Raw genomic sequence first — 9869 nt, forward strand, 5'->3', positions numbered from 1 at the left:
CTTAGGGAAGGAATGACATACACACTAAATAGGGTATCTCACCCTACAGGAGAGTAGAGTTGAAGGGGATGAGAAGGGGGATGATGGAAGGGAGGGAAGGCTGGGGGGGGGGAGGGAAGTTGGAAGCACCCACTTTTGAAAAGGCACAGGATCCAAGTAGAGAACAGAACTAGTGGGGGGTGGGATAGGATGCAGGGAAATATAGTCAGTCTTTCATAATATATCCAATATGGAAATGGTTTACATAGCTACACAGGTACAACCTATATTGAATTGCTTATCTTCCCAGTAAGGGTGGGTAAAGAGAGAGGCAGGGGAATAATCTGGAATTCAAAAGTTTAAAATCAAATGTTTAAAATATTATTATTATTATTTTACTTGTAACTGGGAAATAAGATATACAGGCACTGGGGCATTCCCCACTGGAAAGTTGGAGGGGGGATGGGGGAAGATATGGGAGAGAGTAGATTGGGAGAGGTGATATTCAGTGGAATCACTGTTTTGGGGTGGTGGATAGGGGAAAAATGGGGAGAAAATTTGTAACTCAAAATCTTGTGTAAATGAATAATGTAAACTAAAAAATAATAAAAAAGAATCAGAAGAATAGAAAAGAAATGATGAGTTCAATGATCTTAGAAAAACATGAACAGACTTGTATGAAATAATCAAGAGTGAAATGATCAGAACCAAGAGAACATTATATACAGAACAGCAATATTATTTTAAGAGCAACTTTGAATGACTAAGCAATTTTATTTATTATAAATACCCAAATTAACTACAAAGAACATAGGAAAGAAGATGTTGTCTGCATCCAGAGGAAGAACTGATAAATAGAAGTATGGATGGAATAGTTTTACATATATACATATTTTTGCCTAATGACAGCCATCTCTAGGGTGGGGAGGAGGGAAGACAAAAAGGAAAAAAATACATGATAACTTTATTATATATTTAAAAGGAATAGCAAGTTGTACAAAATAGATTTGTAATTTGCTATGCAATAATCTTTTTTTATCCCATTATGTAAATGCTTGTTTTATTCCATAAATAAGAACTAAAATTTAAAAAAATTTAAAAAGTTATATAATGAAATATTGTAACTAATATTTCCCAAAGATGTATTCAAATGCACAAAGTCAGTTTTCATCTGAGGCCTTCCTGGCAAATGCCACTCCACAAGTGTTAGCTTTCTTATCTACTTTCTGTTTGTTAAATGTCAAGAGTGGGGCCAGGAGAAGGAAACTTGAATTTTGAATCTTTATCTCTAACTTCTTGTCATTGCCCTTGGCTCTGTATCCCAAGCAGATTCTCAAGCAAGGTGGAGCTAATTCTGAATGTATGTAATTTTCCTAGTCTCTCAGTGGGATATAAAGATGGAAGATTGCAAAGTGTTTAACATTTGCATAGCATACCTCAAAAGCATTTAGGGATGGAAGTGTTTTCTAAAACTTAAAGTGTTATTATCATGAAAATCAGCCACTTAGTAATGGACCATTTACTAACCACTTTGTGTATACCACTATGTTAGGTACTGGACTTAGAAAGACAAAAACAGCTCTTTCCCTCAGGGATTGTATGTTCAAATTGAGCCACAGCGTGTATACAAGTATTCAAGATACATAGAGATTATATGATAGGTATTCTGAGAAGGGAAGGCATTAGCAATGGAGGGAACAAGAAAGGCCTCCTGTAAAAGGTAGGACTTGAGCTGTGTCTTCTTGAAGAAAAGCATAAAAACCAAGAGACAGACATGATGGGACAGGCATGAGGGGCAACCATTTCAAAGGCATGGAGGTAGGAGATGGGGTCTCCTGTCCTAAGAACTTCAGGTAGAACATTGTAAACAGATTATAGAGTATGTGGAGGTAAAAAGCTAGCTTATATAGAATAGTAAATGCCAAATAGAGAAGTTTACATTTGATTCTAAAGGAAGGAAGACTTGATAGTTTATTGAGTGGGAGAAGTAGGATGTGATATAGTCAGATCTATGATTTAGAAACACTCTTTGGCAGTTGAGTAGATAGTAATTTGGAGTGGGGAGAAACCTGAGGTAGGGAATTCCGTTAGAAGACTATTACAAAAGTCCAGGGAAAAGCTGATTAGAACTTAAGAACTGGTTGTGGCTGAGTGGAGAGTAGAAGATGCATATGAGAAATGTTGTGAAGGCAGAAACAAGAGTCCATTATGTATTAGATATCTGGAATGAATGAAAGTGGAGCACTGAGGTTGTGAGTAGGAGGAGGATGGTGAATTTGAAGGTAATAGGAAATTTGGAAAGGGGAAGATCTGTGGAGAAACAACGAGTTTTGTTTTAGTTATGCTGAGTCAGAGATGCTTACTGGACATCCAGTTCAAGATGGCTAAAAGACAGTCGGTGATACATGACTATAGCTCAAAGAAGAGGCTAGGGCAGGACACATAGATCTGAGAAGCCTGTGCATAGAGATGATAATTAACCCCATAGGAGTGAATGATGTCAGCAAGTGAGATAACAGAGAATGAAAAGAGAAAAGGGTATACAGAACAAGGCCCTTGGGTAAGGGGAGGAGAGATCAGAGAAAGGAAAGAGAGATTAACAGTGTAAAATGCTGCAGAGACACAAAGATAGAAGAATGAGAAAAAGGCAGAACCATGAAACTGAAGACTGAAAAGAGAGAACTTGCAGTCAGTTGTTACAGTGGTATTTACTTAGACATGATATGGTGTCTAGGCAGTGTAAATTACTTTCATCTCCCCTACCATTTTTTTTTGTGGAATGGGCAACTCCTCTTCAGGGGGTTGGCTTTCTCCATAGCTTCTTCTCATGGTTTGTATTTGTGGCAAAGCTATAATAATTCCTGGGATAAATTCATTTAAGGAATGGGGATGGGGTGGAGAAGGCAGTGGCACATCATGAAGGGTAGGCGCATCCTTTGGAGATCCTGGTCTTCATTCCCTTAGGTTTGGGAGGGAAATATAGTAACAGGAAGTTGAAGGGAACAATATTGCATCTCATAACACTGGAAGACCTCCAGGTGAATTGCAAGGACTTTGGTTTCTAAAGGTAAGAAAACCCATATAAGTATGCAAATCAAATCCCGTATGCTCTGTGTGGCAAGAGCTAGGTGAACTAGGTGAGCCCCTTGTTGCAAGAAATTTCATATCTGAGTAGTCTGGCAGAGGTAATGTGGTATAAAGGAACGAGTATGGGGATTGAAAACATAGAATCATAGTTTTATTTCTCAAAAAGAACCTCAAATAACTTTTAAATGAATGCTCTCATTTTATATAAAAAAGAAATGAATTCCTAGAACATTGAGTGACTTGTCCAAGGTCATACAGATAGATAATGGGCAGCAGTGTTTGAATTTGAACCAAGGTCCTCTGATATCCAAATCCAGTGCTCTTTGCACTATACCTGAGCTTGAATCTCATAGCCAAAACAGAGAGACGGTGTTGCAGGTTTGAATGTTCAACTAACAAACCAAAACCCAGAGCTCTAATCATATTGGGGAACTTCCTGTTAGGGTTCATAGAATCTTTGATCCAGATGCCCTTGCCACCCCCTCTTCTAGATTCTGCAGCATTGGAATTGCATGGCCTGAGGGCATGCACAGTAATTTATTATCTTAAGGTCACAGCATTGTAAACTAAGATTCTATGATTCTAAAAAAATCTGCAAAAGCAATTAAAAGCAGTCATAAAATAGGGTGAGAAATTCATTTGTATTGCTTTAAAATGAGTAATTAATGTTTAATTATTAAAATACAATCAAATTAGGGTACCAAGTTTCCTTCTGCTCCTTTAGAAGAGAGTACACACATTTGGCTAACAAGCAGAAGCTACATAAAATGATACCCTGGTGGATTGTGTCAAGCTTATTTCCAGGGTCAGGAGCTGGTTCCCAATGTCTTAGACATGACTTCTATGCTGGTTTCTTCCAGCAACCTCATCAATATATGGAGGCAGAGTGGGAGTGAAAGGATTTTTCTTTTATATAACATGTTTGTACTATCCAGGAAAAAGAACCCTAATCATATTAAGGCAGTGATTTTCTATAAACCCATCAAGGCTCATTGGAGAGAAGAGTCATGGTTGGTGGCAAGTACCATCTGGAAATTGAAATAACTTCTTTTGCACTTTAGTAATATTTTCTATTTTTTTCTTTTCCACTCTTTATATTTCCATTTTAAATCTTCACGTTGCTATTATTTACAAGGAGGCTCTGCTTCATCCTCTATTTCCTTCTGGGATTCAATTATACCTTTCTGTCATGGCTGGTGGAGAAGCAGAATTTCTTGATTCTTAATTTGCTGTTCAAACTTTTCCAATTGTTTACAGAACCAATCAAATACAGTTTCTTTATAAAAGAAGTGGCTACCATTTTGTCTTAACCTCCTTTTTACTGTATCACTCTGGATGCTTAGACAGTGTTGTGAAAAGTTGCTTGGACAATCTAGATCTACTTTCCGTATCCCAGGAAGACTGACTTCATGCATCTGTAGTATGCTTCTGCCTCCTCACGGTTAAGCTATACAGCTGAATCTTTTATTCCAAAATTTGAATTCCAGCCCAGCAAACACTTGAAAGACTTAAGACAGCTTTGATACATCTTATTCAAACTAGAAAGCTTAACTAAATAAGTTCTATCTAGAGGCCACCTCCTAGTAGTGGCAGCAAGGTCTGGAAATGTGACTTTTACTTGTTTCTGTGTATATGCAGATGATCCAGTGAACTATATAGACAGTCAAAGGTACTTTTATCAGGAGAGCTGGTTCTGTGATCCCCATTCAAGCTCAATGAGCCTATGGCACAGATAATGGGGATCTCCTACACTAAGTAACAACTTCAAAGAGTTATAGATGGTAGGAAATACAGGAGAACTAAGAGATCACTTCATTCAATTCTGCCATTTTATAGAGGCAGAAACTGGTCTAGAGATATGATTAGGGCACACAGATGGTACATAAAGAATCAAAATACTCAATTCTAGAGCTTCTTATCCCCAATCTATGATTCTCTCCACTACTCCATGTTACTTTGCCATTCCTAAATTGTCTTTGAATTACTTGTGCATAGACAAGGCCTTAACTTCTTCAGTAAAGATAGAGTGCAAGAATATTAATGCCTAGAGAACAGAAGAAGAGCCCTCAAAATAATCTGACTAGACTGCACTCTAAGTGACTTCTGCTATATTTGTGTTTTAATTGAAAGGTGACAATAATAGACCTATAAAATAGAATATAAATCCTTCATAAGCTTTGATGTAGAAGCTAATGTATCCATGGGCGACTGTTTTACTTTATCTTGGCCAGATGTATTTTCATATACAGTGAATATAGGCATTTTATTGACAACATTGTATCCTTATTTTCCCTGCTCTCAACTGTCATGCAATCCTACCAGTTTCTCTATTATCAGAGAATCCATTTGAAAGTAAAGAGGACTTGATCAATGAATATGCTTTAGAGAATATCAGAGATCTGTTGTAATGACAAGCAAAGAATTACTTAGCACCTTGTTTCAGTTCAAGTTTCTTTTAAGCCTTGACCATGATTATATAAAGTGTTTGTTAAGAAAACTTGTGAACCACACAGTGGGAGGAATTTGATGATGCAACAGGAAGGGGTGGAACAGGGAGGAGCTAATGACCATATATAAGGAGAACCCAAGCTGGGAGAGAGCAGAATTGAGAAGGGCAACTTTGTAGTGGCCAGGCACTCTGTTTGTCTGTTCTGTTTGTGTTGATTTTTGTTTGTGATATTTTGAACAGAAGTCCTGCAACCTTACTGGAAGCCCTGAAAGAGGATTTGGGATTGTACTGACAATTGGTGTTTAGTTCTCAGATCTTGTATGTGGGTCTGTATTGATTTCACAGGCAGATAGTGAATTGATGGTGGTTCCAGCAATATGTCTGAATGTTGTTTTGGCTCTTTTAAGCTTTGTCTTCCCAGAAACAGAAACTGTGAAGGACTTAAGGTGTACTGGACACTGAGCTTCAATATGGAATGGGAACTAGACAAGGAACTGGACAAGGAGCTGAGAGCTGCCTACCTTTGAATCCAGGTGACAATTGGATAGATTCAGGCAGGGTCTGGAACCATAGAAGAGGAACCATGGAATCTGAGAGCCAGCCTTGAGTCAAGATGAAAAGACCTCTTCTTGGGTACTTACTGTTGACTGAGAAGATCATGCTTTACTGTTATCTAAGGGTGGAGACCTTTGACCTTTGTATTTTGTGTCCCTTAAGGATGCTTACTCCTTAAGTATGATTGAGTTAAGGACTTATTGAGTGATATCTTTTGTTTATAACTATGTGGCCACTTTGGTGAAAACTATGTGGTCATTTCAGTGATAACTTTTTATGTTATAATATTGTGAATGCTGTACTTTGGTTTCTGTGAATGTTGTGCTTTAATTTGCTGCTAAATAATTAGAGTTCACTATACTATGTAATCAGAACCTTAAAGCTGTTCACAGCAGCAGTCCTCTGGAAAGCTGCATGTGCTTGGCTTTACAGTTGTCTTTGGTCATGGGATGTTACTTTTTAGTGAAGACTAGGTCAAATTTCCAGAAAAATTGGGGGCAAGGGATCATCAGAGACAAGCTTCTTTATTTAAAAACAAAAGTTGTAATATATTATTCCCCTATCAAATAGAATAGAATCAAGTCTACTTGTTCCTTATGTATCAGTTAATTCCTTGTCCTATTATGCTCAACAATAACCAACAAGTTTAAAATAGAATTAATATAGTTCCTTAAAAGATAATATATTAGAAAAAAAAAGGAAACCTAATGAAGAATTCCCCTTAACATCAATACATGGGTAAGATTTGCCTTTGGGCTTAGATATAAAAAGCTTTAGGAATACATTAATTTTATTTTTGCTTATGTGAGTCTAGATGTCCATTTGTGTACAATATTGTTTGTAAAGGGAGTTACACCCTTCAAAAATGCATCAGTGTGTACATGTATTTTCAAGTCACTACAACCCATTTTTGGAAAACATATCTGATGCTTTGCCTATGACCTGGAAGAAATTAAACCCTTTCAGTAAAGAGGTTTTTTGTTGTTTGTTTTTTTCACCCTGAGGATTCCCACTCGCCCCCCACCCTTTATTTTTCCTGATCTAGATTGGTAGAGCTGGGAAATATGGACATGGTTTGTTTGGATTTCTATAAAATATTTGACAAAAACTCAAATGCTATCTTAATTGGCAATATGGATATGTGTAGACTAGATGACATTACAAGTAAGTGGGTCCCAAATTGTTTTGCAAGATAAACATGAATACCATTGAATAATAATATTGATATTGATCTAAATGGAGGGGGGTCTTTGGTAAAGTGCTCTAGGTCACAATTCTTTTTTTTATATTTTTTTTTTTTTTAGTTTACATCATTTCCACAAGATTTTGAGTTACAAATTTTCTCCCCATTTTCCCCTAACTACAACCCCAAAACAGCAATCCCACTGAATATCCCCTCCCCCAATCTGCTCTCTCCTATATCTTCCCCCATCACCCCTCCAACATTCCAGTAAAGCATGATGGATCTCTATGCTCCAGTGCCTGTATATCTTATTCCCCAGTTACATATAAAATAATAATAATAATAATGTATTTTAAATATTTGATTTTAAACCTTTGAATTTGAGCTTCTTTCCCTACCTCCCTTGTCACTCACACTTACTGGGAAGATAAGTAATTCAAAATAGGTTGCACATGTGTACCTATGTAAAACACTTCCTTAGCAGATATATTGTGAAAGACTGACTATATTTCCCTCCATCCCATCCCACGCCAGACTTGTTCTATTCTCTACTTTGATCCTGTCCCTTTTCAAAAGTGGGTTCTTCCAACTTCCCTCCCCCCAAGCCTGCCCTCCCTTCCACCATCGCCCCTCTCATCCCCTTCCTCCCTACTCTCCTGTAGGGTGAGATACCCTATTTAGTGTGTGTCATCCCCTCCCTAAGCCAAATTCATTGAGAATAAGGTTGACTCATTCCCTTTTGTCATCCTGTTCTTCCCCTCCATTTTAACAGTTTTCCCTTGAGTCTTCTATATGAGATAATTTACCCTCATTCTATCTCTCCCCATCTACCTTAATTATATTACTCTCTCACCTCTTAATTTCACTTTTCAAGTATCATCCCTTCCTATTCAACTGGTCCTGTGCACTCTGTGTATACCTGTACACATATATACAAACACTCACATATGTATTCAAACACCCATATGCCCTCCTATATAGACATATATATATATATAAATAACACACACACACACACACACACACATTCCCTTCAAGTATTCTCATACTGAGAAAGTTTCATAAGTTACAATTATCGTTTTTCCATGTATGGATATAAGTAGTTCAACTCTGATAAGTTCCTTATGATTTCTTTGCCCTGTTTACCTTCTCATGCTTCTCTTGCTTCTTATATTTGTGACTTTGCATTTTTTGCCCTTTTCCTTGATTTCTGTGGTCTAGTCATAGATCTTCCCATGCTTCTCTTGCTTCTTGTATCTAAATGTCAAATTTTCTATTCAACTCTGGTTTTTTCTTCAAGAATACTTGAAAGTCCTCTATTCCACTGAATGATCATATTTTCCCCTGAAACATGATACTCAGTTTTGCTGGGTAGGTGATTCTTGGTTTTAATCCCAGCTTCGTTGACCTCCAGAATATCATATTCCAGGCCCTTCGATCCCTCAATGTAGAATCTGCCAGATCCTGTGTTATCCTGATTGTGTTTCCACAATATTCAAACTGTTTCTTCCTGGCTGCTTGTAATATGCTCTCCTTGATCTGGGAACTGCAGAACTTGGCTATAATATTCCTAGGAGTATTCTTTTTGGGATCTTTATCAAGAGGCGATTGGTAGATTCTTTCAACCTCTATTTTATCTTCTGGTTCTAAAATATCAGAGCAGTTTTCTTTGAGAATTTCTTGGAGGATGATTTCTAGTTTCTTTCTTTGATCATGGCTTTCAGGTAGTCCAATAATTTTTAAATTATCTCTCCTAGTTCTATTTTCCAGGTCAGTGGCTTTTCCCATGAGATATTTCACATTGCCTTCTATTCTTTCATTTTTTTGGATCTGTTTAATAGCATCTTGATTTCTCCTCACATCACTAGCTTCCCTTTGCTCCATTCTAAATCTGAAGGAATGATTCTCCTCAGTGAGCTTTTGAGTGATCCTTTTCCCATCTGGTAAATTCAGCTTTTTAAGGCAATCCTCTCCTCATTGCCTTTTTGAGCCTCATTTGCCATTTGAGTAAGTCTGTTTTTTAAGGTGTTATTTTCCTCAGTTAGGCTGTTGACTCTCATTTCATAACTTTCTTGCATCATTCTCATTTCTCTTCCCAATTTTTCCTCCACTTCTCTTATATGCTTCTTATGGTCTTCTATGGCCGATAATCAGCTTGTATTTTCCTTTGAAGTTTTGGTGCAGGTATTCTGACTTCACTGTCTTCCTTCTATTCCATGCTTTAATCCTTTTTTGTCACCAAAATAGGAGTGTAATTTTGGATTCTTCTGTTTGTTTTGCTTCCTTTGCCTGGTCACGTTGCCACTCAATTACTTGACCCCTGGGCTTTTTGGCATGATAGGACTCTGCCACCAGACAGGGGAGCTTTTGTCCCAAATGCTGGACTTTTCTCAGAGGTGAGGATGTGTACCCTCTCTCAAGCCTCCACACACTCTGGCAAGCTGGCCACATACCCCAGAACCTCCACCCTAGACCACAATCAAGATCCAAGCAGGTTCAAGCAAGAGCGATTACCCCTCATACTGGTCACTTGGTCCCCCTACAGTCTGCAGGCCAGGAGCTGAAGCTGCCACGTATCAGGCGCTGTGCCACAGCCTTCAATGGCTTTTTGCCCAG

General features: G+C 37.8%; 1 pseudogene; it reads right to left on the reverse strand.

Moving 5' to 3' along the window:
* Positions 1-4071: 4071 nt before the first annotated feature.
* LOC138166321 (origin recognition complex subunit 6 pseudogene) lies at positions 4072-4772 on the reverse strand (annotated as a pseudogene).
* Between the last annotated feature and the right edge of the window lie 5097 nt (positions 4773-9869).

This window comes from Petaurus breviceps, unplaced genomic scaffold (assembly GCF_028583685.1).
Source record: "Petaurus breviceps papuanus isolate PSGF00001 unplaced genomic scaffold, PetGlider_PUasm1.0 221, whole genome shotgun sequence".
Lineage (NCBI taxonomy): Eukaryota > Metazoa > Chordata > Mammalia > Diprotodontia > Petauridae > Petaurus > Petaurus breviceps.